The following is a 26475-nucleotide window of genomic DNA, read 5'->3' on the forward strand; positions in this document are numbered from 1 at the left end:
TTTTCAGAAGCATATGTTGTGTCAGAAGCATATGCTGCGAGAGCGCCAACGACCGAGCTAGTCTATAACCCCTTTACCCAACTTGAACGACTATGTGAGCTTCTAGTATCTTGAGAATATTGAAAAACTTTGACGAACTTCTAGAGTTTTTTGAAACATTTTCTGCAGAGGACAAAACGGGTGCAGGTTACAAACGTGCAAGCTACCTTGAGTCAATGTTACAATTCAAGACTTATTTATTTTTATTTCTTTTTTGCCGTGCAATGAACCCAGTAGAGGACGTCAATAAAAAAATTAAATGCCCTCATCTAAGTGTTGCTGATCTGGAAAAACATACATGAGGGCTTGATTTGTATATTGAATGGAAGGCGTGATAGTTTTGAAGACTTTTGGGAATTGTGTTTAAAAGTAAAACATTCACAAGTTGAAGATCCTTTGCTCCCTCGGAATCAAAGTATACCAACGTAGTATGAAAACAATGAAGCCAGCTCACTGCACACTTTCAAAACCCCAAAGGAATACTACAAACCTATTTACATTGAGGTTTGTGAAATGGTCCAATCTTGCATTACTGAGCGGTTTGCTTCAACTGCACTCACACAGGTCATTGCAGGTAAGCAAGAGTGCTTGCTTTTAGTAAACAGAGGTGAAACAAATTAGGAAAAATCAACTGCGTTTTTCAAAAATGACCTAGTCATTGAGAGACTGCACTTACACTTGAATATGTTAGCTGATATCACTAATAAAAAAACAACTGGTCTTAAAAAACATGTGTGATGTAAGAAAGTACATTGCACAAGAGCCTGCAGTTGGAGAAATGTTGTGTGAAGTAGTGAAGTGCATTAATCATCTACAAGTAGTTCCAATCACGACAGCAACAGCAGAATGGTCATTTAGCACCCTTAGATATCTGAAGTCATATCTCTGATCAACAATGGGGCAGGCGATTGTACAACTTGGATGTTCTTCATGCCCACCGAGATGTTTTGGATGAATTGGATATCTGACCAGTCATCAACGACTTCATATTCAGTAACCCAGTCAGACAGTCGACATTTGCACCTATCTAAAGACACTCTAGTCCTAATAAGTCCACCCCGACAGCTGAGTGGTCAGTGCGGTGGTTTGTCATGCCAGGGGGCCTTCGGTTCGATTCTCGGCTGGGTCAGAGGTTTTCTCCTCTCAGGGACTGGGTGTTGTGTTGTCCTCATTATCATTTCATCATCATCAGTGAAGGCAACAGGAAACCACCACTGGAATCACTTCCCTAGATGCTCGTACGGTGGACCTCTTCCCACATGACAAGACCTGCCGTAAGACAGAACACAAAGTTAAGTAAGTTCTAATAAAAGCATTCTGAGCAATATTAAAAATCTTTATTAAACAGAGAATTAAATACATACATAATGTTATACTTTCAGTTTCAAAATATTAGTACTAGTTTAGTACTGTATTACTACATTACTGTATTAGTTATATTCAAATACTTAAATATTTACATACTTTTCGACTGAAAGTATTAGGCACACTGTATTAACTTTATTAACTGTATTAAAGTATTAACTTTGAGATTTTGTTTTCATTTAATGAACCCTGAATCTTATTCAAACTAAGCTGAAATTAGCTATTTCACTTATTAATCAAAGTGTTATTACTGTGCGACAGCAATATTTTATGTTTTATTCTTTTAATTATAGTATGGGGTTTATTTAAATATAATTTCAGTCTTTTCTGAGCTATACAAGGGTGGTCCATTGACCGTGAGTGGGCCAAATAACTCACGAAATAAACGTCAAACGACAATGCTACAAAGAACGAAACTTGTCTAGCTTGAAGGGGGAAACCAGATGGCGCTATGGTTGGCCCGCTAGATGGCGCTGCCGTAGGTCAAACGAATATCAACTGTGTTTTTTTAAAATAGGAACCCCCATTTTTTTATTACATATTCGTGTAGTACGTAAAGAAATATGAATGCTTTAGTTGGACCACTTTATTCGCTTTGAGAAAGATGGCGCTGTAATAGTCACAAACATATCAGCGCACACTCCGCAGTAGAGCGAAAATTTCATTCTAGAAACATCCCCCAGGCTGTGGCTAAGCCATGTTTCCGCAATATCCTTTCTTTCGGGAGTGTTAGTTCTGCAAGGTTTGCAGGAGAGCTTCTGTAAAGTTTGGAAGGTAGGAGACAAGGTACTGGCAGAACTAAAGCTGTGAGGACGGGGCGTGAGTCGTGCTTGGGTAGCTCAGTTGGTAGAGCACTTCCCCGCGAAAGGCAAAGGTCCCGAGTTCGAGTCTCGCTCCGGATCACAGTTTTAATCTGCCAGGAAGTTTCATATCAGCGCACACTCCGCTGTAGAGTGAAAATTTCATTCTAGATATGGCTCACAGTTTTAGATGAACAGTTGGTAACAGGTAGGTTTTTTAAATTAAAATACAGAACGTAGCTACATGTGAACATTTTATTTCGGTTGTTCCAATGCGATACATGTACCTTTGTGAACTTATCATTTCTGAGAATGCATGCTATTACAGCATGATTACCTGTAAATACCACATTAATGCAATAAATGCTTAAAATGATGTCCGTCAACCTCAGTGCATTTGGCAATACGTGTAGCGACATTCCTCTTAACAGTGAGTAGTTCGCCTTCTGTAATGTTCGCACATGCATTGACAATGCACTGACACATGTTGTCAGGCTTTGTCGGTGAATCACGATGGCAAATATCCTTCAACTTTCCCCACAGAAAGAAATCCGTGGACGTCAGATACTGTGGTGCGGGCCATGGTATGGTGCTTCGACGACCAATCCACCTATCACGAAATATGCTATTCAATACAACTTCAACCGCAGATGAGCTATGTGCCGGACATCCGTCATGTTGGAATTACATCGCCATTCTGTCATGCAGTGAAACATCTTGTAGTAACATCGGTAGAACATAACGTAGGAAATCAGCATAGCACCATTTAGATTGCCATCGATAGAATGGGGGCCAATTATCCTTTCTCCCATAATGCCGCACCATACATTAACCCGCCAAGGTCGCTGATGTTCCACTTTTCGCAGCCATCGTGGATTTTCCGTTGCCCAATAGTGCATATTATTCCGGTTTACGTTACCGCTGTTGATGAATGACGCTTCGTCACTAAACAGAACACGTGCAAAAAATCGGTCATCGTCCCGTAATTTCTCTTGTGCCCAGTGGCAGAACTGTACACAACTTCAAATTCGTCACCATGCAATTCCTGGTGCATAGAAATATGGTACGGGTGCAATCGATGTTGATTTAGCATTCTCAACACTGACGTTTTTGAGATTCCCTATTCTCGCTCAATTTGTCTGCTACTGATGTGCGGATTAGCCGCTAAAACAGCAGCTAAAACACCTACTTGGGCATCATCATTTGTTGCAGGTCGTGGTTGACGTTTCACATGTGGCTGAACACTTCCTGTTTCCTTAAATAACGTAACTATCCGGCGAACGGTCCGAACACTTGGATGATGTCGTCCATGATACTGAGCAGCATACATAGCACACACCCGTTGGGCATTTTGATCACAATAGCCATCATTAACACGATATCAACCATTTCCGTTATTGGTAAACGGTCCGTTTTAACATGGGTAATGTATCACGAAGCAAATACCGTCTGCACTGGCAGAATGTTACGTGATACCGCGTACTTATACGTTTGTGACTATTACAGCGCCATCTTTCACAAAGCGAAAAAAGTAGTCTAACTAAAACATTCATATTTCCTTACGTACTACACGAATATGTAATATAAAATGGGGGTTCCTATTCAAAAATCGCAGTTGAATCCGTTTGACATATGGCAGCGCCATCGAGCAGGCCAACCATAGCGCCATCCGGTTTCCCCCTTCAACCTAGACGAGTTTCGTTCTTTGTAGTTTTTTCGTTTGATGCTTATTTCGTGAGATATTTGGCCCGGTCACTATCAATGGACAACCCTGTATATTCGCTGCTCTGTAATAGTCTATAAGCATGATTATTAAATTAGCTTTTTACAAAAATACCATGCCTGTTTATCTTTTGATTCCTTTTTCAGAGCCAAAACATGTGTCAGGCTTGTCGAGTTTCCTGGAGCATTGAGTTAGCGAGAGTCCAGTTTTTGGTGTTCTAATGTTGATCATATGACTAAAATGCTTAAAAAACTTTCGAACTCACTATTTTTCATCTATAACTTAGAAAATTTCCTGGGGCAAGACCCGCAGTTTTGTCCCCCCCACCCCCATTATTTTTTATAAGTCGACACCCCTAGTTGCAAGTCTTATATCTGAGGATACACAAACTGCTCCAACATGTCCAGATACACTGACCTGTTCACTGTTTGTTCAGCAAAGAAGAACGGCCCAACAATCCTGTCGTGTATTAGCCCGCACCAGACATTTGGTTTAGGGCTGTCATGAACATGTTCAATTACAACGTGCGGATTTTGCGAACCCCAAATCCGAACATTATGTCTATTAACCCTTCCTGATAGATGAAAGGTTGTCTCATCTGATAATAAACACCTTTCCAGGAAACTGGCATCCATATCAATATGCAGCAGCATATCCGCAGGAAAATTGTTGTCGGCGTGGTTTGTCGTTCGGCGTCAGATGCTGCAGAATTTGCACTTTGTAGGCACACATATGAAGACGCTGGTGAACTACACAATGCAATGATGATCAAGGTACATCAAATTGCCTAGATGCTTGACGAATTGGCTTGTGTGGACTTCTGAGAAACGTTTGCGTGATGTCCTCCACTGTCTCTTTCGAAACTCCGTAGTGTGCACCACCAGAATGTTTCAGAACAATTCCTGTTGCCAGAAACTTCCTATACCATTCCTTAATTATTTTCACATCAGATGGATCACATTCATACACACGACGATAATTTCTTTGCACAATTTCAGCTCTCTGAGACTGCAGATGTGTGTGCAAGCTGCGCTTGCGTGAGTGTGTGTGTGTATGTGTGTCTACCGCTGACAAAGGCCTTAATGGCCGAAAGCTATGATTGTATGCGTCTTTTTATTGTGCCTATCGCGGCTCAGCATCTCCGCTCGTATTATAGTGTATGTTTGTGTAGATCTTTGTGTTCGCGTGAATTGATATAGTACTTAGTGAGTTGCATGTCAGAACATTACATAAGATTCGGTAGTTGTTTGTTACTCTTACGCACGGTAGTTGTTCTATATTCTGTGTGATATCCTAGATACATATATATCTGTGTTAAACAGATTATACACTGATTGAGCATTTCACACATGAAAAATAAGCTTATGGTTGTAAATTCATTAGTAGGAATACACACATCAAAAAAAGTTTGCATCACCTCAGTTCCGAGAGTTCCGGAACCTGTAAAGAAAATTGGAATAGAGATCAACGTAAACATCACTTCCGCCCTTTTTATTGCTCATGAAAACCACACATTGCATGTTGTACCACGATACAGTGAGACCTTCAGAGGTGGTGGTCCAGGTTGCTGTACACACCGGTACCTCTAATACCTAGTAGCACGTCCTCTTGCGTTGATGCATGCCTGTATTCGTCATGTATACTATCCACAAGTTCATCGAGGTACTGTTGGTCCAGATTGTCCAACTTGTAACATTATGTGATTGCCTTATCATTTTAAATCATTCACTAATCGAGCAGTCGCCCGGCAACAGCTACAGTTAGCAAATAATGTTGCGAGAATGTAAAAGGTGAACGACCTGTGACGTAACTTGTTTATTGTCGAAGCTCCGTCAGAGATGCAGTGAGTTACTGACTTTGGAAACCGCGGCGCGAAAAACGGACAGAAGAAGAACACTTTTACACGTTCTTTTGATGTGCGAGATATTCTCGATTAACAGTTACTCAGTCACTCATTTTTTTCTTCTCTTGTCTCTTGTGACTTGTGTCGTACGCGCATGTCTTGCCGTATTATTATTGTTAAAAATAATATTATTTTAGTGTGAAGTAAAAGTGCAATATTAAAAGTGCAATACTGCATAGCAGAAGATTTATTGTGCGACGTGTATGTGAAAACGTCAAAGGATTATTTTCATTACGAGAAGAGAAGTGACAGTCGAAACGGCATCCATGTTAAATCCTTCATTGCAGTGTAAGTTCATCTATTAATTGCCATAAATTCAGAGTTAAAGGGAACTGGTGTATGAACTATTTATTTAGTATAGAATCTATGTCTCACTCCTTCATGAAGTTATTTAATTTTCTGGGACTAGTGCAGCAGGGGATACAACCCGTCGGCTTTGAACAATGACGTCACAAGTCGCCAGAGAGTATGTATTACAGAGATGAAAGAGCTGAGGAGAATGTTGAGAAACAAAGGAATGCGAGAGAGATAAACATTGATCTTGTCAAAAGCATAAGTGTTTTTTGACTTAAAAAAAAAAATCTCACGAGATTGAATAAACTGATCCTACTTTATTAAGCAATATCTTGTCAAAAGCCGAGAAGCGATTGTTCTTAATGTTGTAGCTCCCTTCAGTACATAATAAGTGTTTTTTGACTTAAAAAAAATCTCACGAGATAGAACAAACTGAGCCTACTTTATTAAGCAGCTCCCTTCAGTACCTAACAAGTGTTTTTTGGCTTTTTTTAAAAAAAAATCTCACGAGATAGAATAAACTGATCCTACTTTATTAAGCAATATCTTGTCAAAAGCCGAGAAGCGATTCTTCTTAGTGTTCCAGCTCCCTTCAGTACGTAATAAGAGTTTTTTGGCTTTTTAAAAAAAAAATCTCACGAGATAGAATAAACTGATCCTACTTTATTAAGCAATATCTTGTCAAAAGCCGAGAAGCGATTCTTCTTAGTGTTCTAGCTCCCTTCGGTACGTAATAAGAGTTTTTTGGCTTTTTTTTAAAAAAAATCTCACGAGATAGAATAAACTGATCCTACTTTATTAAGCAATATCTTGTCAAAAGCCGAGAAGCGATTCTTCTTAGTGTTCTAGCTCCCTTCAGTACGTAATAAGAGTTTTTTGGCTTTTAAAAAAAAAGAAATCTCACGAGATAGAATAAACTGATCCTACTTTATTAAGCAATATCTTGTCAAAAGCCGAGAAGCGATTCTTCTTAGTGTTCTAGCTCCCTTCAGTACGTAGTAAGAGTTTTTTGGCTTTTTAAAAAAAAAATCTCACGAGATAGAATAAACTGATCCTACTTCATTAAGCAATCAGTAAAGAAACGAAACTGAAACATAACAGCAAAAAACCTCAATATCATTACGAAAAATATTAAGTACCGGCCGAATAAAAAACAAATAATGAAGTTAATTAAGTCACACGTTTAATGATGCACCCAATATCAAGCGATCGCTTTTAGATTTACATTCAATTATTTTAATGATAGTGCTTATTAGAACACAGAACTGCTTTATTATCTATGCCTCGAAGTGAAGACATTACGATCTATGGCTAAGGAATGACGTCATTGTTCAAAGCCGACGGGTTTTATCCCCTGCTGCACTAGACCCAATTTTCTTTATGTTTCTGCCAAATAGAGAGTTCACAGTCATGAATTCTTTCGTTGAAATCGGACGGACGTTGCATGCGACGAAATATTTTCTCCGCGCCATATTCTACTGGTAAATGCATGATAAACTGCGGTCTCTTAGGAAATTCATGTTGAGCTATCCAAAAATAATTGTATTTTGAATAGGCATTTACTCTCCTCTGCAGTGCAACTTCCGACTGATGAGAGGATCCAACAAGAAACAGCCGCACACAATCGGCGTTCGCAAATATTTTTCCACCGCTGATTATAGCTATATGTTACAGCACAAAAGTAAACATATTGCTATAATTAGCGACTACGAACGGGGACATTTACAACTGTATGTTTATGTATACACATTACGTAAATATATCGTTATAAACTCCTCAATGGCAATTCGGCGTAGATCCCTCAGAGTGGTTGGTGGGTCACGTCGTCCATAAATAGCCCTTTTCAAACTATCTCAGGCATGTTCGTTAGCGTTCATGTCTGGAGAACATGCTGTCCAGTCTAGTCGAGCGATGTCATTATCCTGAAGGAAGTCATTCACAAGATGTGCACGATGGGGGCGCGAATTGTCGTCCATGAAGACGAATACCTCGCCAATATGCTTCCGATATGGTTGCACTATCAGTCAGAGGATGGCATTCACGTATCGTACAGCCGTTATGGCACCTTCCATGACCATTTGTGGCGTACGTCAGCCCCACATAATGCCACAGCAAAACAGTAGGGAACCTCCACCTTGCTGCACTCGCTGGACAGTGTGTCTAAGGCGTTCAACGTGACCAGGTTGCCTCCAAACATGTCTTCGATGATTGTCTGGCTTAAGGCTTATGCGACACCTGAGCGGTCCATTCGGCATTTTGTTGGGCCCATCTTTACCGCCCTGCAAGGTGGCATCATGCAGCCTATTGCACACAGTATGAGTCGTAACACAACGTCCTGTGGCTGCACAAAAAGCATTATTCAACATGGTGGCGATGCTGTCAGGGTTCCTCCGAGCCATAATTCGTAGGTAGTGCTCATCCACTGCAGTAGTAGTCCTTGGGGGCCTGAGAAAGGCATGTCATTGACAATTCCTGTCTCTCTGCGTCTGAACAACATCGCTTTGGTTCACTCCAAGATGCCGGGACACTTCCCTTGTTGAGAGCCCTTCCTGGCACAAAGTAAAAACGTGGACGTGATTGAACTGCAGTATTGACCATCTAGGCATGGTTGAACTACAGACAACACGAGCTGTATAGCTCTTTCCTGGTGGAATAATTGGCACTGATCGGCTGCTGGACCCCTTCCATCTAATGGAAATGAGTGTTTGGAATCATTGGCCAGCAGACTCCTTATGGAGCAGGTCCGGCCGCCTGGGTGCAGGTTTTATTACATTCAGCGCCACATTGGGCGACCTGCGTGCCGGATGGGGATGAAATGATGATGAAAATAACACAACACCCAGTCACTGAGCAGAGAAAATCCTCGACTCAGCCGGCAATTGAACCCGGGCCGCTTAGGATGGCAGTACATTATGCTGACCATTCAGCTACCAGGGCAGACTTCAACTAATGGGCACTGCTCATGCACGGTTGTTTACATCTTTAGACGTCTCTGAACAGTCAAAGGGACTGTGTCTGTGATACAACATCCACATCAACATCCATCTTCAGGAGTTATGGGAACAAGGGTAATGCAAAACCATTTTTTGATGTGTGTAGATTGTAGTTCACTGCTACTTGAGTGCAGTATTCATTATATAACTTAACACATTACATTTTTAGTTTTATTCATGGTTTATACAGAAAATACATTTGCTATATAAAACACATTGATTGTGGCTTTACATAAAGAAGAGAATATAATTCTGCCTACACATAATGACAAATAATACATTACTGTGTGTGTGCAGTATACTGTCAACAATATACAATTGCCATTGGGGGGAAGGAGCCTCAGAATAAAATTTCTTCAAGCCTTCGACTCCAACGCAACATTTGCCTTATTACCAGAGTCTTTGTATATGGTGTCACTGCTTGTGTCAGTGCTTTGTTTTATGGTTGTTACTGAATGTTGTGTTGTTTGTGGCTGTGTTATGGCATGCTGTGTTTTTTGTTGTTGTTTGGAATCCCTTAAATGTTGATCCCTTCTGAGTCATGTTCACTCAGTGCATAGTGTGTTGGTCCTTTCCTGGGTTTCAGAATCTGTGGTTGTGCTTGTGTCCTGTCATGTGGTTTGTTGTGTTGCTTGTGCTTGTCTACGCCTCCTTCCGTATAGGTCTTGGTGCTCCTATACTTTCTGCAGTGTGTTCGATACAATATTGTCTACACTATTTAGTGCGTTTCAAACATCAGGACTGCATGTTATTCTGGCAAATTCATTGTCATTCTGTATAGGTCTCACATGTGCTAGCATATTGCATTGTGGTGTGACATATTCTGGTGTCAAGACGAAAGATAAAGTGATCAGATGAGAGAAAGGTTCAGAAATCAGATGTCCATATTATTTATACTGAAGCCTGATACTTTATCTATTCTCTCAAAGTGCTGGGTTTGTAGCTTTTTTCCGTTTTTTTTTATTTTTTTTAGCTTGCTATATCCCCCTCCCATTTGTAGGATGTAAAAACATCATTTTACACAATAATTAAAAGTGGATTTCTCTTCTTTATGTAAAGCTACACTCTATGTATTTTACATATCAAGAATATTTTCTGTATAACTACAGATTCCTTTTATAAGGTAATGTTGTCAAGATGGTCTCTCTTAGCCTTAATTTCTCTCTTATACCACATCCCATATTGTTTTTGTCCTGTTAGAAGCATATCTTCAATATGTACCATTTACCAGTCGCTAATTACTATCCTCAGGATGGATTTGTAAGTTTTAAAGTATCAGTATCTGTCAAAAACAGGAGTAGCACTATTTTCTTTCATACCTACAAGTTTTTAATACACCAGATGTGAACCAACTCTTATGGGTGCTTCAACCTTATCTTCTACTTTTTAAGGGAACTCAAGACTAAATTAGGTTTTCACTATATCTGTGAAAACTTAAAATTTTACTGATGCAGTATATCAATCTCCTATTGACTGGCTTACAAGATTCTTTTGCTAAGTACTTTCTGAAGAGCAGTATTCTGTGGGTACTGTAGGTCCTATTTTGAAAAATAGGTATTTGTTTGATCTTATGTGACAAGTCATTTGTGGTATCATAAGGTATCAGCTATGCATGAGGATCTCTAGGACTTAATTTTAGTACTGTGGAAATGTAAGTTTGCTTATTAGCATTAATTAACATCTGATCTACAACAGACCTGGAATGATTAGTTTCATGAGTTGGAGGGGTGGGGGGGCAGGTTTTGCTTTTACATTGCAGATTTATAACATGTTTTCCAATTCAGTTTTTTACATGGTTATTTACTAAAGCTTATATTTAAGCACGGTTTACAGCTGAAATTTGTAAATCTTTCTCTACATTTCAGGATTTTTAAGCGTTCCAGTCTGGTATATATTCTTTTTCTAACTCACACAAGTTCCACCAAGGTGAAGCTGATTCCTGCACGAGTCAGTACAATGTGCTTTCACACGTCTCATCTTTATTCAGTGAATAATTAATATTGATTGTGCTCAGTCAACCAATGAATCGACACTTGTTGAACACAGCCAACTAATGAAATTCAGTCGCCTTCATTTGGCACTAGTTGACGCATCGTCCTGTGCATTCTCCGCTCGCCTCTTTCTTTTGGGAAAACACGAAAGGTTTGCAACTAGTCCTGCAGGTAAAAATTCATTTTGTGAACGCAATCATTTGTATAGAATATTCAGTGGCCTATATTAAGTTTCCAAAACATGATAAAAGAATAGTTTGTGTTTTGTTTCATTTTCTCCATAGAACTTTTAATTATTTCCGGAATATCTGCTAATGTAACATAATTATGTAGGATCTAGTTTATTCGCCAATAGGTTTCAGAACACTGTTTAATGCAAAACTTGATTAATAAAATTGTTCTTATGCACGCCATTCAAAGAGAGTCGAAGATATTCAACAACGCATACGTGAAAAATGAATAGAAAACAAGTGCACATTAATTTTGTGCTCGGTTCACTGCAGCGCGTACATCGTCTAAACTAATGGTATAAGAGTGCACAGTAACAGACACGCGATGCTAATTTGAGTAGCAAATCTAGGTCATCACACCGATATTTTAAATATGCTGTGAAATGCACGCAATCGACTCCTAGGTGACAACTGACTTAACAGAAATGTTATTTGCGGTCTCTGTGGTCTGTGCTAACACGAGAACCTCTGGCACGAAATTTCGGAGAAAAGGAAACAAAAATAATGGGCACGAAATTTCGGAGAAAAGGAAACAAAAATAATGAACACCAAAGGTGACGACCGTCTTGATGTAGTTGGTTGGTTGGTTGGTTTAAAGGCGGGAGACTACGAGGTCATAGGTCCCCTTGATGTAGTTGCTTGTTTTTCTTACTTGACTTCGTATCTTCTATTCTGTAAGCAAATGTCCTGTATGTTACTTTTGAAGCTTGTGTTTAGGCGCAATCTTAAAATATATGTTCATAATGTAAGAGGTGTATCTTAAATTCTTAATCATAGTTATAGCAGTCCATCAGTTTTGAGACCGTTTGAGAGTCATTTCGCTGGGAACAAATCCCATTAAGTACCAGTAATTCAGTGCTGGATGCTGAAACTATGAAGCGCAAATTCCTATTCTACTCGCCAAAACTAAATAAGATGATGCAAAATTAATTTCAATTTATTGGTTTTTTTAATAAAAATTGGAATGTATGTTCTTCGTACGGGCCCATATATGTTGAAGCAGAATGCAATTGTTGAACAACAATAAATACCAGTACAGATATATATTTTGTACTTAAAAAGGTAAAGTGCCACCAGGCCAAACACTGGAGGCATCACAGTGTTTCACAAACAATAAACAATGATGGGAAGGAGCGGGGAGGGGTGGGGGGGGGGGTGGTAGGTCGTATAGTCTGGGTCTCAGTTGGCACATTTTTTTGTTTTTTTTTTTTTTTTTTTTGTTTTGGAATAATTTGTGATGAAATTTGATAATATTTATGGATTATTTCATGTCATGCAGGAAGCCTATATCATCTAGTACCTCTATTCATTTACATATTTCGTTCTGATAAAAATTTTATAAACAGAATAATGGACAGCAAAGTGATGTGAAAATGCCCACTCTGCCCCTATCACAGGGCACCCGAAGTGTTGGTATGGGACAACATAAAAAGAAATCCACAGACAGATTGGAAAAACATGTATTTTTCTTAGTAAATGTTGTGTGACACATTGAATTTGTATGGAATATAATTGCTGGGCATTGGAAATATACGTGAATAGGATATAGAGCTACTGCTACAACTTATTTTGTGCTGCTGACTGTGGAAGGCATTCATAGTTTACAGGTGACATCTGTGAAGCTAATTTTGCATACTGTTGCTTTTGCAGGAAGTAAAAAATGTTTGTCAAACTTAACATGACATTGCAGATAAGTTACCATCATCTGGAGTAAGAATGACCCGTCTTTTTATGTTTTTGTAGAATATCTCTTGCACATACGAGTGTGTGTGCATGATGATTTTTAGTCTTGTACATTATTCCTATACAAACACTCGTAGTGCACTATGTATGTTATATTTTTCATAGACTAGTAAAAAAAAAAAAAGGGGGGGGGGGGTCAGTGAAACCCACAATGTCGGACTACATTGACCTCTCAAATTTGTTTTATTATATACACTTGCAGAATGGTCCTGGGATAAATGTTAGTATGAGTATGACCCCTGTAAAGGGATTTAAATTATCCCCATTGGAAACTGGATGTTTTGTTAAGCATTGATAAGCAATATATCGGTGAAATACACTTTTCTATGACATAATTATCAATCCTTTGTTTAAAACACACTACAAAAAACTTTTACTGACAAAAAACAGTAAACATCTTTTACTGAAATCCTACCTGGAAATTTATACAGAATTCTATGCGCACCAGCCTGTAGATCCAGTGGAGGCAGCACTTCAGTTGCCATTGCCTTTGTTGCAACTCTTTGAATAATACAAAATAGTGAAAAGTTTGCTTCCCCCTCCCCGTCCTTTTACCCCCAACTGCTTTCACCACAAAAAAGTCATTTGAAAAAAGATCATGGCACTTGTACTTAGTGTGCAGCGACTCTTCAACAACTGGATCGTCTGAAGGATCAAAGTAACTTTCATCAGTTTCCAGAGTCTCTGGCAATTTCAGTACACCAAGTTCATCTTCTGACACAGAATTGTGACACTTTTGAAAGAGATTTTTCTTGGACTTTGAGAGTGCTTTGTTAGCAGTGGATGACTTAGAACAACCAGGCTGGGGATAGTTTGTATCATTTTTAACTGCAGGCAATTTGATCTTTTTATGCAGTGCAGACACATTTAATGATGTTTTGAATGATTTTGGACCAATGCTGTAGCAGCTTTATCAGGACTCACATCAATTTTCTTCCTTTTTTTTTTAATTTGAAAGAGCTATTGATTTTTTTCTGTTCACATAGGGATTTTTATATAAGAAGCCAGAGATTCAGCTGCAGCTTCCTTTTTCGCATCATATCCTGTTTGCCTGGAGTTAAGAGTACAGCATCTTTTTAATTAACCAGATCACTTCTTCCAGTGTTTTCTTATCCACACCTAGGTACTGTCTTCCAATCTTCCACCTGTAGGCCTTTGGTACATTCTTGGCATTTCAACTAAATTTTTTATATGATAATTTTTATTTTCAAGAAGATATAGCCTAAGTTTATCTAGGAATAGAAAGAAAAGGGTGAAATTGACCCCAGGGTCAGTGTTACACTCAGGGGGTCAGTATCACCCCAGTTGAGAGTAAAACTGCAGTGCTGCCATTTCTATTAATAGAACTGATAAGTGCAGTGATGTGGCAATATATTTTTTTCGTTCGGTTGCTACTTTCACAAAAATGTAGTCATTATCTTTTATCCCACTTCCCATGTTAAATTCTTCAGTGTGAAGACTCAATTTAAAATCTCTGTTACTCATCTGAAGAATAGCGTAGCATCCATGAGCTGCTCTCTGGCTGAAGTTGCCTTCCGACATTTTCTAAAAATGGTCATGTTGGTTGTTTGGTGTTGAGGGTTCAGCCAAATTTTTTTCTTCCTATTTTCACATTTTACAAGCTCTTGCTTCTCTTATCTATCAGTAAGAATTGCTGTCCTTCCTTTTTTCCTTCTGTGCTTAGCTGCTGTCTTATGGATGGTTGTTTGTAGAAAAGGTAAAATTTCCTTCAGTAGTACCAAGGCTCTTGAACTGTTAAAACAGCTACAAATGGCAGGCAGCCTTATAACTTGAGTAGTGCTTGTGCTGGTGTCTGTGGGATCTATCTTGTTGGTATCATTATCAGTATTTTCTGGTACACTTCCAATTACTGCATCTCTTTTATGATCATATTGTCAAGATAGCTAACCTTTCAAGAGTTTGTCTGGGGATGTTGCATTGTTTTGCTGCTGGCAGAATTTTCATGCCATCTTGAGTCACACTATCCACAACTATCTTTGTATCTTCAGCAGGCATTAGACCAAATGTAGTTTTTCTCTCTCTGGACTGAACCACTTTTGTTTTCTGAAAGCTATGAAATTTTGTATGCAAAAGAAACAACACTTGGGGCATAGTGAGCATATATGCTCACTGTGCCCCAAAAGAAATTCCTTACTTTGCCTCGTACCCCATCAACACAACTAAGCACATTTATTCAGTCACAAGCGGGTGTTATAACACTGTATTTTATATTGTGCTGGTATATAGAGACAGTATTCATGATAATTACTTACATTCTCAATATTTGGTTTCTACAAAATGAAGGAGTACAAATTCTTATATAGACAAGGCAAAATTTGCCGAGGAAGATAGTAAAACACAAGAGTCTCAATTTCAGTACTCCAGCATCATTCAACCATATTGTTTCTGTGGTTTTCTAAATGCTAAGAGTGTGTGTAGGCTACATGTGCAGAACTGTGATAGCATCCCAACAGTCATGGATTTGGTTTTCTACATGCTAGGAGTGTGTAGGCTACATGTGCAGAACTATGATAGCATCCTGACGGTCATGGATTGTCATGGATTTGTTGTATCCTGCCCACTCATCGAATTTGGGGTGCCTAGGAAATCTGCTTCTCGGATTGCTAGACAACAATTGAAGCAAATCATATTGAAGAGTTTTATTACAGAAAATAAATGACAATTCTTAATCTTGAGAATTTACAATGACGTGTCGGAAGCAAAGGGTGACAAGCAACATAAGCAATCTCTTCAGAATATATAGTTCCTACTACGAGTGCAGTAATATAGTTCCTAAGTCGCTGCTATACAGGTGCCTATTCTTAATACCACTGTGGAAATCGCAGAACTGCCAGTCTTCAACGGGAGCATGGCCAGCGCTTACATCATCTTCGTGTCGAGGGCGCTGCCGTCGGGTTGTCGTCCTACAGAGGGGTTGGTCCGCATGCAATTGGCTGACGTCTTCTTCAGAGCCCTCTCTGCTCTAACATTCCCAACCTGTATCCTGGCTCTTGACTTTACGTTGCAACATTCCTTCCCCCAAAGTGACGGACCATCATCTTGCAAGAAGCTCAACAATGGGAGGGGAGGCAGGATTGTGGACACTGCACTGGACTGGAAGTGTAGCTGCAGGGGACGTCAGGCTTCCGGTCATACCCCGCATTTCGGGCTTTACTCTGGCAGAAATGTCCCCCAGAAAATGACCAGAAGGATACGCGTCCACCTCCTGAGTCCCATAACCAGATGTAGAAAGTGTCGACTGCTGCGGTGTGGGCGGGTCCAGCTCCATCAGTAGGATGAGGGGGGGGGGGGGGCAGAGGAGGCAAAGGTTCTGTCTCCTTGGGTTCGTGTCGCAGTGTCGTGATGACATCCTCTGGTGGCTGCTGTGGCCGCGCTGTCCTCAGGATCTGTGAAGCTGGAGGAAGAGACACAGAAGGATCACTGTGCTCATGACAGTGGCAAATTTGATTGTGATGTAGGCGCTGCAATCCGTCTGGGCCTGAAATGAGATACACGCACGCGCCAAACCAATGAAGGATCTCACATCATGCCCACCATCTGCTATCACTAAAAACCCTGTAAAACGCAGTATCGTGTGGTGTAATGTGATACCTGTGACCTGCTGTTGGCGCCGGATGCTGAGGAAGGTGGAGCAGTGTCCAGTTGTGGCGGCCATGAAGCAATTCCATCGGTAGTGGTCCATCTTGTGGATGTAAATGATAGGAGGCCGGAAACAGTTGCAGTGCTTGATCCCTGGTGTGTGCAAAGCGAAGTTTAACCACCTGCTGCTTGAAGGTTCTGACAAAACATTTGCTTCGCTGTTTGACTGTTGGTGGGATGGTGTACTAGTTATATGCTGTATGTCAGTGCATTCACAGTATGTTTCAAATTCTTATGACATGGACTGAGGGCCGTTGTCCGACACTATGAATTCACGCAAACCTTCGGGGCAAAAAATGGAGGACACAACACCTGAATGGTGCCACGTGACATTGTCGAGTTCATTGGCACAGCAAAAGGAAACTTGCCATAAGAGTGTACCACAATCAACCAAGTTTTCCAAAAAGTCCCACAAAGTCTATGTGCACATGTTGCCATGGCGATTGCATCTTAGGCCAAGGAGAGAATTTTTGTGGCAGAGCAGACTGATTTTCTGCACATGAATGACACTGTGACATCATCTGTTCTATTTTGGTGTCCATACCCTGCCAAGTACAGTGTCAATATGCTAACTGTTTCATACAAACAACCCCCAGTGTCCTTATTGAAGTAAATGCAACACTTCTTTTTGCAAAGCTTAGGGGATCAACACACGTGACTGTCCACAGCGAGGCTATGTTAACGTGCAAAGTGTCAGTGCACTAGAGATTTGTTTATGCTATGCAATGAGTGAGGCCAAGATGTGCGACTGTATTTTAGAAAAATGTTCAAATCTGAATCAGCTTCGATGGACTGTGCAATTTTCCTGTAGTTCAGAGGAAAGAATTGAAGCAATGTAGAATCATGAGCATCAATGTGACAACAAGATGCAGCAGGAGTATCAAAGTTTGTATCAGGACCAGTCGGAATATGTGAAAGTGTACCCGCATTACCATGTTGAGCTGCGGGTGATAAACAACCTTATACTGGTATTGAGTCAACAAAAAAACCCATCTTTGCAATTTTAGGGCAGATCGTACAGGTACCGGCTTTATTGGATGAAACAAGGACTGCAGTGGCTTCTGCTCCATTACTAACAGTAAGTAGGATTTTCTGCCATATAAATAGTGGTTGATTTTAGTGACACCATACACAATAGCCAATGCCTCTTCCTATATTTGTGAATAGTTACGTTCAGCTTTGGACAACACTTTAGATGCAAAAGAAATACGCCTGTCTTTATCACCAAATCTGTGCAAAAGCATTGCACTGATTCCTTAAGAGGAAGCATTAACTTGCAACACAACTAGTTTGTCAGGATCAAAGTGAACCAAGCATCGATCACTGAGCAATGCATCTTTGAAGTATTTTAAGAGCTTTTTTGCACTCATCTGTCCAAAGAAAGGGACACTCATGTGACGGAAGTGTTGCAGTGAAGCTGCAATTTGTGCTGCATTCAGTATGAATTGAATATAATAGTTCATTTTTTCTAAGACTGAATGCAATTATGTGACATTGCGAGAACTGGCAGGTCCTGTATGGCTAACAAATATGCAAATATGACTGAAGAGGATGGACACCTTGACTGCTTATGACATGACCAAGATACTGCAACTCAGGTTTAAAAAAGTTACACTTGTCCAGTCTACACTTTAGTCCTGCATCGGATAACACACAAAACAAAGCACGCAAATTTGCAATGTGTTCTTCAGGTTTACGACCTGCTGTGACAATATCATCCAAGTATTTTGAACAGTTTGGTACTTGAGCAGTCAGCTGTTCCAAATACCATTGGAAAATGGTAGGTGCAGAAACAACTGCCAAAAGCCAAATGCAAATATTCAAACAAGCCCAAATGAGTTTTCCCAACAAACATAGTTTGAGATTCTTCATCTAGTGGTATTTGAAGATATGCATTGCACAAATGAAGTTTTGAAAAGTAGCGACTGTGCCTAATCTGTCCATGAGATCCTCTGGCCGTGGCAATGGATAAATATCAATCACAGTTTGTGGGTTGACTGTAAACTTAGTCAACACAGAGACAAATGGGACCTAAAGGTTTGGGGAGCAAAACCAGTGGACTTGCCAATTGACTAGCTGATATGGGCGCAATAACTCCACTATCTTACAATACTTCAAGTTCACCAGTGATTTTGTCCCATAACGCAATGGGAAGAGGTCTGGACCGGCAAAATTTTGGCTGAGCATTGTCTTTCATAGTAGTATGCACAGCAAAATTATTAGCCTTGCCTAAACCTTCAGAAAAGAGTTCCAGGAATTCTTTCAGCGAGCTAGCTACACTGTCGTTAGCATTGGATGCAGTCACTGACAACATATAATCCACAATTTTAAAGCCAAACAAATCAAATGAATCAAGGCCAAATATGTTCTCACAATTGTGTGATTGTAGCACAGTAAAAGTTACAATTCGTATGTAAGTGATACACGGCAGGCAAAGTACGTTTTCCGAGAACAGGAATGTCTTGTCCACTATAAGCTGCAAGGTGCATATTGGATTTAGACAGGTGTGAGGAGCCTAACAGTTCATATGTGTTACAATTCAACAATGTAACAGAGGCAACTGTGTGAAACTGAATTTTCACACATTTTCCACTAATATGCAAATGAACAAAAAGTTTATTGGACTGGTGTAGCACTGAAGAAACTGTTTGCTTGCTAGTTTTTCTAACGTTGCTAATGCCTGCAGAAGGCTTGGAGTACACAGCATTGATTACGTGGGCCTTGTAACCAGATTTTTGTGAGTGGGCAGAATTTGTATCATTCCTCTGTTGCAAACATACAGATTGCACATGGCCTTTCTTGCCACTAGTGTAACACTGTGCTTGTCTGGACAGGCAGTCTTGGCGTTTGTGCTGTGAATAGCAGTGGAAGCATGACTTAATTCTGTTCACCTGTTTAGAGAGTTGTTTACGTGGCATGGCGCATACGAGCTGTTTCCTCCTAATGGGCTGGTCGTGATCAAGGCGCGAATCGACCTGACAAATTTGCGGCTCCTGAAATTAATCGGCTGACAAGGCACCTAAATCATACTGATATAGTATTTGCACTATGTGCTGGAATGATGAATCGGACCATTTCAAAATCTGTTCTCCAAGTCTGACATCAATTACATTGTACATGACCGCATCACACAACGTAACATCTGAGTGTAAAGCACCACAAGCACATTTGAATTTGTATTTCCTCATCATACCCTGAAAATCTGTTACCCACTTGCGATAAGTTTGTTCTGACAGTTTCTTGCAGTTACTGCTAGCTGCTACCACATTCACTTGTTGGTCATAGTAGTAAGTGAGTGAACCTGCAACCTGATCATAGGAAAGTTCACTCAGAATTGCATTCTACAGTGGACAGAAAATAATGAATTTTCATAGCATCTGGTACTTTGTGAGCAATTACTGTTGCAACCACTCGAGCCATTCCTCGTCTTGTTCATGAAACTGGTGAAAAGGCAGTATGGCACTTGGTCCTATGAATAGTGCTTGTTGTTCTGGTGGGAGTGTAGCATTGGCCAGTAGCTGCTGCTTTGTGTTTAGTAGGGTTGATATTTGTTGGCTCGGAAACTGAAACATCTGTGTTTGCTGTGTTGCATTATTGCTTGCAGCTGTGGCACCTGAGCAGGGGGTGGGAGAGTGGGGTTTGCATGTTGGAAAAGACAAAGGTAATAAACAGACAAGGCAATCAATAAAAATAAGTACAAAAGCAAAGAAAATTTCTGCAATGCCCACCTGATTACACTGATTAACAAAAACACCATAAGAGAGACTGTTAAAGTAAGTAAACACACCCCTGAAAAGAAAAGACAAGTCAAAAATTAAGGCGCCAGGAAAAAGAAAAGCACACAAAAAACAGTGGCCACAAGGCACGGGGTTTTCATATAACTCATTGCCAATGTTGTGTCCTGCCCACTCGTCAGATTTTGTGTGTGTAGGAAATCTGCTTCTTGGATCGCTAGACAATTCAAGCAAATCATATTAAAGAGTTTTATTACATAAAATAAATGACAATACTTAACTGTGAGAATTTACAGTGATGTGTTGCAAGCAAAGGGTGACAAGCAACATAAGCAATCTCTTCAATATATACAATTCCTAATACAAGTGCAGTAATACAGTTTCTAAGTCGCTGCTATAAAATTGTCTATTCTTAATGCCGCTGTGGAAATCGCAGAACTGCTAGTCTTCAACCGGGCCATCCTTGCTGATGGAAACTTTAAGAAAGCTGATCACTAGGTAATTGGAAAGCTTATATGAGCATTAGGTTACAGTCAGACTCTTTGAGGGAGTGAGGTGGTGCATGAATAACAAACAGATAGTCCTTATGATGTTTCAAGGAAATATCCTTGATGGGATATACAGAGATGCTGACAGCGAATGTAGCCGTTGCAACAGAAGGAATGGGCTGTGAGAAGAAAGGTACGACCAATTTGTGACACACAACACTTAATTGCTAGGAACACGATCACTAACACTCCCCTGACGAGTAGGGAGGGAGGGCAAGGTGAGAGTATCTACTGACCGTTTGCCAGGAATTGAGTTGCTCGCTGTGGCTACACTTAAGGTGAGCTCTGAGTCCTTGTCATCTGATGTGTGGCTTGCTAGAACCCATGCCAGTTTAATACATTGTAGGGAGACTGTTTGTGGTTTGCTGTATAGCATGACTGGCACTATATTTTCCAATTGACTGAGAACCTGATGTGATCCTCAATACAGTGGAGGCATGGCCAGACAAATGATGTCATATCATAACATAATAAAGTCACAGGTTGCAAGTTCTTTGTGGAGAGAAACTTACAGGTGTGTGTGTGCATGGGGTTGCGGTAGGCACCTGCACATGATATGAGAGGGAAGTAGCTTGACTAGGGTGTCGTCAGTAGTATTAGAGTCCTCAAAAATTTCAGCAGGTAATACGAGGGGCTCGCCATACAGGATTTCTGGCAGCGAGACTTTCAAATCGTCTTTATAGGCTGTGTGTGCACAATAGAACCCATGGAAGTGTGTTGGACCAAGAGTCAGAGAGACACTTTAAAGCTGCTTTCAGTGTTCAGTTCCAGTGTTCGACCAGCCCATTACTTTATGGGCAATAAGCTGTCATATGAAATAACTTCCACAGAATGTAGCAGTGGCTGTTAGAGGGGTGTAGGAGGCTAATGAGGTCCATATATATGTGTTCAGAATGTCCGTTTGGAATCTCAAAGTGTTCAAGAGGCAGCTGAATGTGCTGACCAACTTAAGCATGCTGGCACAATACGCATGCTCGAGCCCACCTGTGGTAGTCTTTCTTAACATTCAGCCAGATGAAACATTCAGTGACGAGCCGGACTGTCAATCTGGTGTTCGCGTAAGCTAGTCCATGCAGTGAAGAAAAGATTGCCTGGCGAAGGGGAAGATGTACAAGTGACAAAGGTGTGTGTGTCGACAAAGGATCGGTTGTGTGACACCAGGGAAAGAGCATGGTTGGATGCGTATGGAGGTGGAGTTGTTTGTAGTTATTGACTGCACCTCAGGATCTGTAGTCTGTAGTCTTGCAAGTTCTGCTGGATCAAAGAGGCTTCTAAGCATGAATGCATGACACGTAGTCTGCTACAATGTTATCAATGCCTTTGATAAAACTGACGTCTGTCATATACTGGCTGATGAAATCCATGTGCCAAAAGCGGCGTGAGTTGAGATTACTGGCAGGATTACATAGTGTGTCAAGGAGAGTATGGTGGTCTGTGTAAATAATGATGTCTCGTGCCTCGAAATACTCTCAAAAATAAGGTATGGGTTCATAGATATCAAGAAGTTACCCATCAAAGCCAGACCACTTACACTGCAAAGCAGACAGTTTTTTGGAAAAGAAGCGTAATGGCTGAGAGGTTTTGTCTATATATTGTTGCAGCACAGCGCTGATCATGGTATAGCTGGCATCAGTAGTGACTAAAATTGGGGCATCAGCACAAGGATGAGCTAGTGTGACTGCATTACCTAGAGCTGTTTTCAGGTTGTTAAAGGCTCGAGTCATGTCTTGCGACTATGTGACTTGGTGACTGCTTACCTTTTAAGGCATCAGTTAGGGGCACCTGAAGAGAGGCGGCATGAGGAATGTGGCGCCTGAAAAAATTAATAATGCCCAAGAAACATCAGAGATCGATAAAAGTGACTGGCGGTGATAAGCTCATAATATGAGCTGTAGGCACCCCGGTGGTCACGGTCGCGTACGGTGAACTGGAGGCCGAGCGGTGACCTCTCCAGTTGTCAGGATGCTAGGAAATGACTGTGGATGCGTCAGAAATGCCAAAAAAACATTATTAATTCATAACACCTTTATTCCTGCCGAGTACAATGTGGCCCGCGTAACACAGGTTGGCTGAGCTTGGTGATATCAACGACCTTCCCCGAGTCCTCGCTGACTTGTAGCGATGACACCAGCTCTGGGCCGCACCAGTCTTGCTAGCACAGCGCCGCATACTGTGACGTAGCGGTGGACTTAGGTCGCGCATGGCTGGCGGCGTCCGGTTGGCTGGCTGGCCGGTTCGGCCCAGACAGCAGGCCGCTGCACGTAGGAGGCTCCAGGGTTGGAGTCCCGGCACTGTCAGCACGAGAAGCGTTCTCATAGTGCAGAGTGTACTCTGTCCCACCCCGTCTTCTTCCCTCCTCCTCCTGGTGGCTCGTCCGAGGTGGACGGGTGGAACGGGCTGCAATGCCCCAGTGTCGTCGGCTCACCCTGTTGTTACGGTGGATGCACAGGGCCCAGGCCCCGCACGATCTCTACGATGGCTCACTGATGTGGTCAGCATTGGCGGCGAGCAACTCTACCGCGATGTCTGCTATTCTGGGTTGATGATTGATAGCGGCAGCAGAGAGGACCAGAGCTGGTACTGTCCCCTCACATCTGCTGCTGGATGGGCCCCCCCTTACTGCAACATCTCCTTAATAAAGATTAACATGTCGATCACTGAGGTGAGTGCTACGCAGCGACCCAGTACTCATCTAACTGCAAGTCTGACTGCGAGTTCCTTGTTGCTATCAAAGCTGGTTTATTTCAAGGAAGCACGAGCAACGTCCTGACATCATGCTCGTTTGTAATGAATGCATTCGTTCCACTTATACTGATGACTTATCTGTCATACTCGTCCCTTAGGTGTTCTTGTGACAGAGTTACGTGTTGTTACGAGAGACTTATGCGAAGTTGTGAAATGCAGTATAGCTGACGCTATACCTCTGTCTTACACTCTACGAAAGTCTCCGTCTAACACAAACCCATGTGCTAAGCAATTCTCTCTCGCCTGTTGTGTGTAACCATATCACTGCCCCTGCGTGACGACACATTCCGATATATGTGCAATCCTCTTACCTTTTGGCTAACCTACTGCCTCTGGCTCTCGGCATAGGCAACGAAACTTTGACAATATTCCACATTTCCAACTCTTTATTATTCTGCGACACTACACATCCCCCTCCTTTAAGAAAATTCATCCCGAATTTTACAATTCTGGACTTACTGGTTGTGCACGCCATACTTCCTTATACTCTACAGGTATCTTACAACTACTCCTTCAAAACTGTCAAACTTTTCTTATCCGCTAATAATCTATTTACACTTAATACTGATTCCAATCTTATCATTGGTTATCTATTTATATTACGTTCCACTATTCCCGATCCATCCCATAGGTATTTGATGTACGGTTGTTATTTTAGAACAAGACACCTTTTTCCGTATACAAAAGTAAGTTGCACAAATAAACACTAGATCTAAGATTATGCTATTCGTTGACACACCAAATATAATTGTGTTTTGCTTACGTTTCTCCCGATATTGCTGCATGTGCTGCAGTAGTTGATTAACTGAGATCTTCTCTTTTTCTGAGATAATCAGGCTATCTAAAGATTGTAGCAATGTGGCATCCAAGGACGTTAGGTTCTGGCAAGGCAATATGTGTGGTGGTTCCTCTGGATAATACAAGATAGGCTGTGTCACATTAATCATTTGTACCCGTGAAAGTAGCTGGTAGGTGAAAATGCTTCCCCACTATTTCACATCCAGTGCCATTAATCAATAACCCACTGCCCTGCAATTCAAGCTTTGACATATCTGTCAATCTACCATTTCTGTAACAAGTGGCAACTACGGTCTCTAGTTCGAACACAGAGTAAATCCAATGTTCCCCAACTTTCTGAAATTTTGGTCTCGGAAGTAACACCTTCTTTTCGCATTCTAAGGTTCCCATATTCCCCAAGAACAACTGCATCTCACACGAATGATTGTGGGTTGCCATCTCCTTTGCTGGACAAATAAGAACACTTCCCCTGAAACCGTCTGTCAAATCTTCCGTAGACATTACCACATGAGCACTCATCTGTCTTGACACTAACAACACTTCCCGAGTTTGCACTGGCAACCACTTCCCAAGTGCACCCAATCTAATTGGATATGGGTGTACTTTATAACACTGGTACCACGAATTGATACCCATCACTGGTATTTGCACTTCTACGTGTATACTTGCCTGATCCGTAATTACTCTCACTTTAGACATGCGATAGAATAACGCTAAATTCCGCTTCGCCGGAGGCACGACATGGCACACTCCTTCCAAGAATTCTTTCTGTGCTTTCAGCAACGCCTTCAGCATCTGATCTGGACCTAACAAAGTGGCACTCAATTGCCCAATCACTGTGTGATGCATAGCTTCATATAACGCTTCCAATTCGACATGCGCATCATCCACCCTGTCTGCTAATGCCCTCAATAAAGCTGCTACTTGCATTTTCCCATCTAATCGGCTCAATCTCGCCTGTATGTTCACTAGATATAGAGGCTTCTATATCCCCATTCAACACTTTCCTGGTATTTGCTGCATACCGTTCCAGGTCTGATGTCAACTCCCGCACTGTTCTAGTGACATTCAATATCCCCTGCTCCATGTTACCTATACGTGTCGTGTGCCAATCCACTTTCAACTTTGTCTCCTCCGCCAACTCCTGCACCTCCCCCACTGTACTATTTAAGCTCCTTATATCTTCCTCGTCTGTGGTTCCAAACACTGTTTTCAGCAATTCTCCCCCTGCATCCAACCACCCTCATTTCCTGCGAACAAGCATTTGCGGGACCACTTCCGTTACTTGTTGCAGCTGCCTTCTCAGCTTTTTGTATGAGAGCTTCAATTCCTGATACTCATTCCGTATGTCTTGAAACAACCCCTCCTTCTCCGTGGCCGCCTGTAGCGCCGTAAACCTATCCTGTAGTGTCCGTACATCATTCCTCACTCCCAGTATATTATACATGAACACAATTGTCCACCTGCAGCTTGACAATACCACGTCTAATTGTCTTGCAAACAAAATTCCCTTATCTAGTGATTGCACCTGCACCACCTCTTCTCTGCAACAGTGTAGCAGTACCAGACTGACGAAAAGTTTCCCGTGCCACATCCTGGCACGGCACCTGAGGGAAAAGGAAGCCGTATCAATCGCTTCCTTCCTTACCATGTCTAAAACACACAAATGACAAGTAAAAACTACACATACCCTATTACCTAATAACAATAAATACGACATGTTCCTCCCCGAGGACACTTAATCTACTTATCCCCAGACCTAAGTGCGTAAGAAACATTCCTCTGCTGTTCTTTTAGCTTCGGTACCCTCACACCCTTTGTTACTGCTAGAGGAATCTGCGATAACGCATCCACTGTGCCCTTAAATGGCTTAATCCTACTCACACGAACTACTAACGACTTGGTTGGT

General features: G+C 41.2%; 1 protein-coding gene across 2 annotated transcripts in view; it reads left to right on the forward strand.

The window, feature by feature from the left end:
- The first annotated feature begins 11190 nt into the window (after positions 1-11190).
- Positions 11191-26475, forward strand: part of LOC126480834 (peroxisomal acyl-coenzyme A oxidase 3-like) — a 324948-nt gene continuing 309663 nt past the window's right edge. For both annotated transcript variants that reach the window (XM_050104178.1, XM_050104179.1), the window contains exon 1: positions 11191-11279. The gene's annotated coding sequence lies outside the window, so the exon portion shown is untranslated. The remainder of the gene's footprint in view (positions 11280-26475) is intronic.

This window comes from Schistocerca serialis, chromosome 5 (genome assembly GCF_023864345.2).
Source record: "Schistocerca serialis cubense isolate TAMUIC-IGC-003099 chromosome 5, iqSchSeri2.2, whole genome shotgun sequence".
NCBI classification, from domain to species: domain Eukaryota; kingdom Metazoa; phylum Arthropoda; class Insecta; order Orthoptera; family Acrididae; genus Schistocerca; species Schistocerca serialis.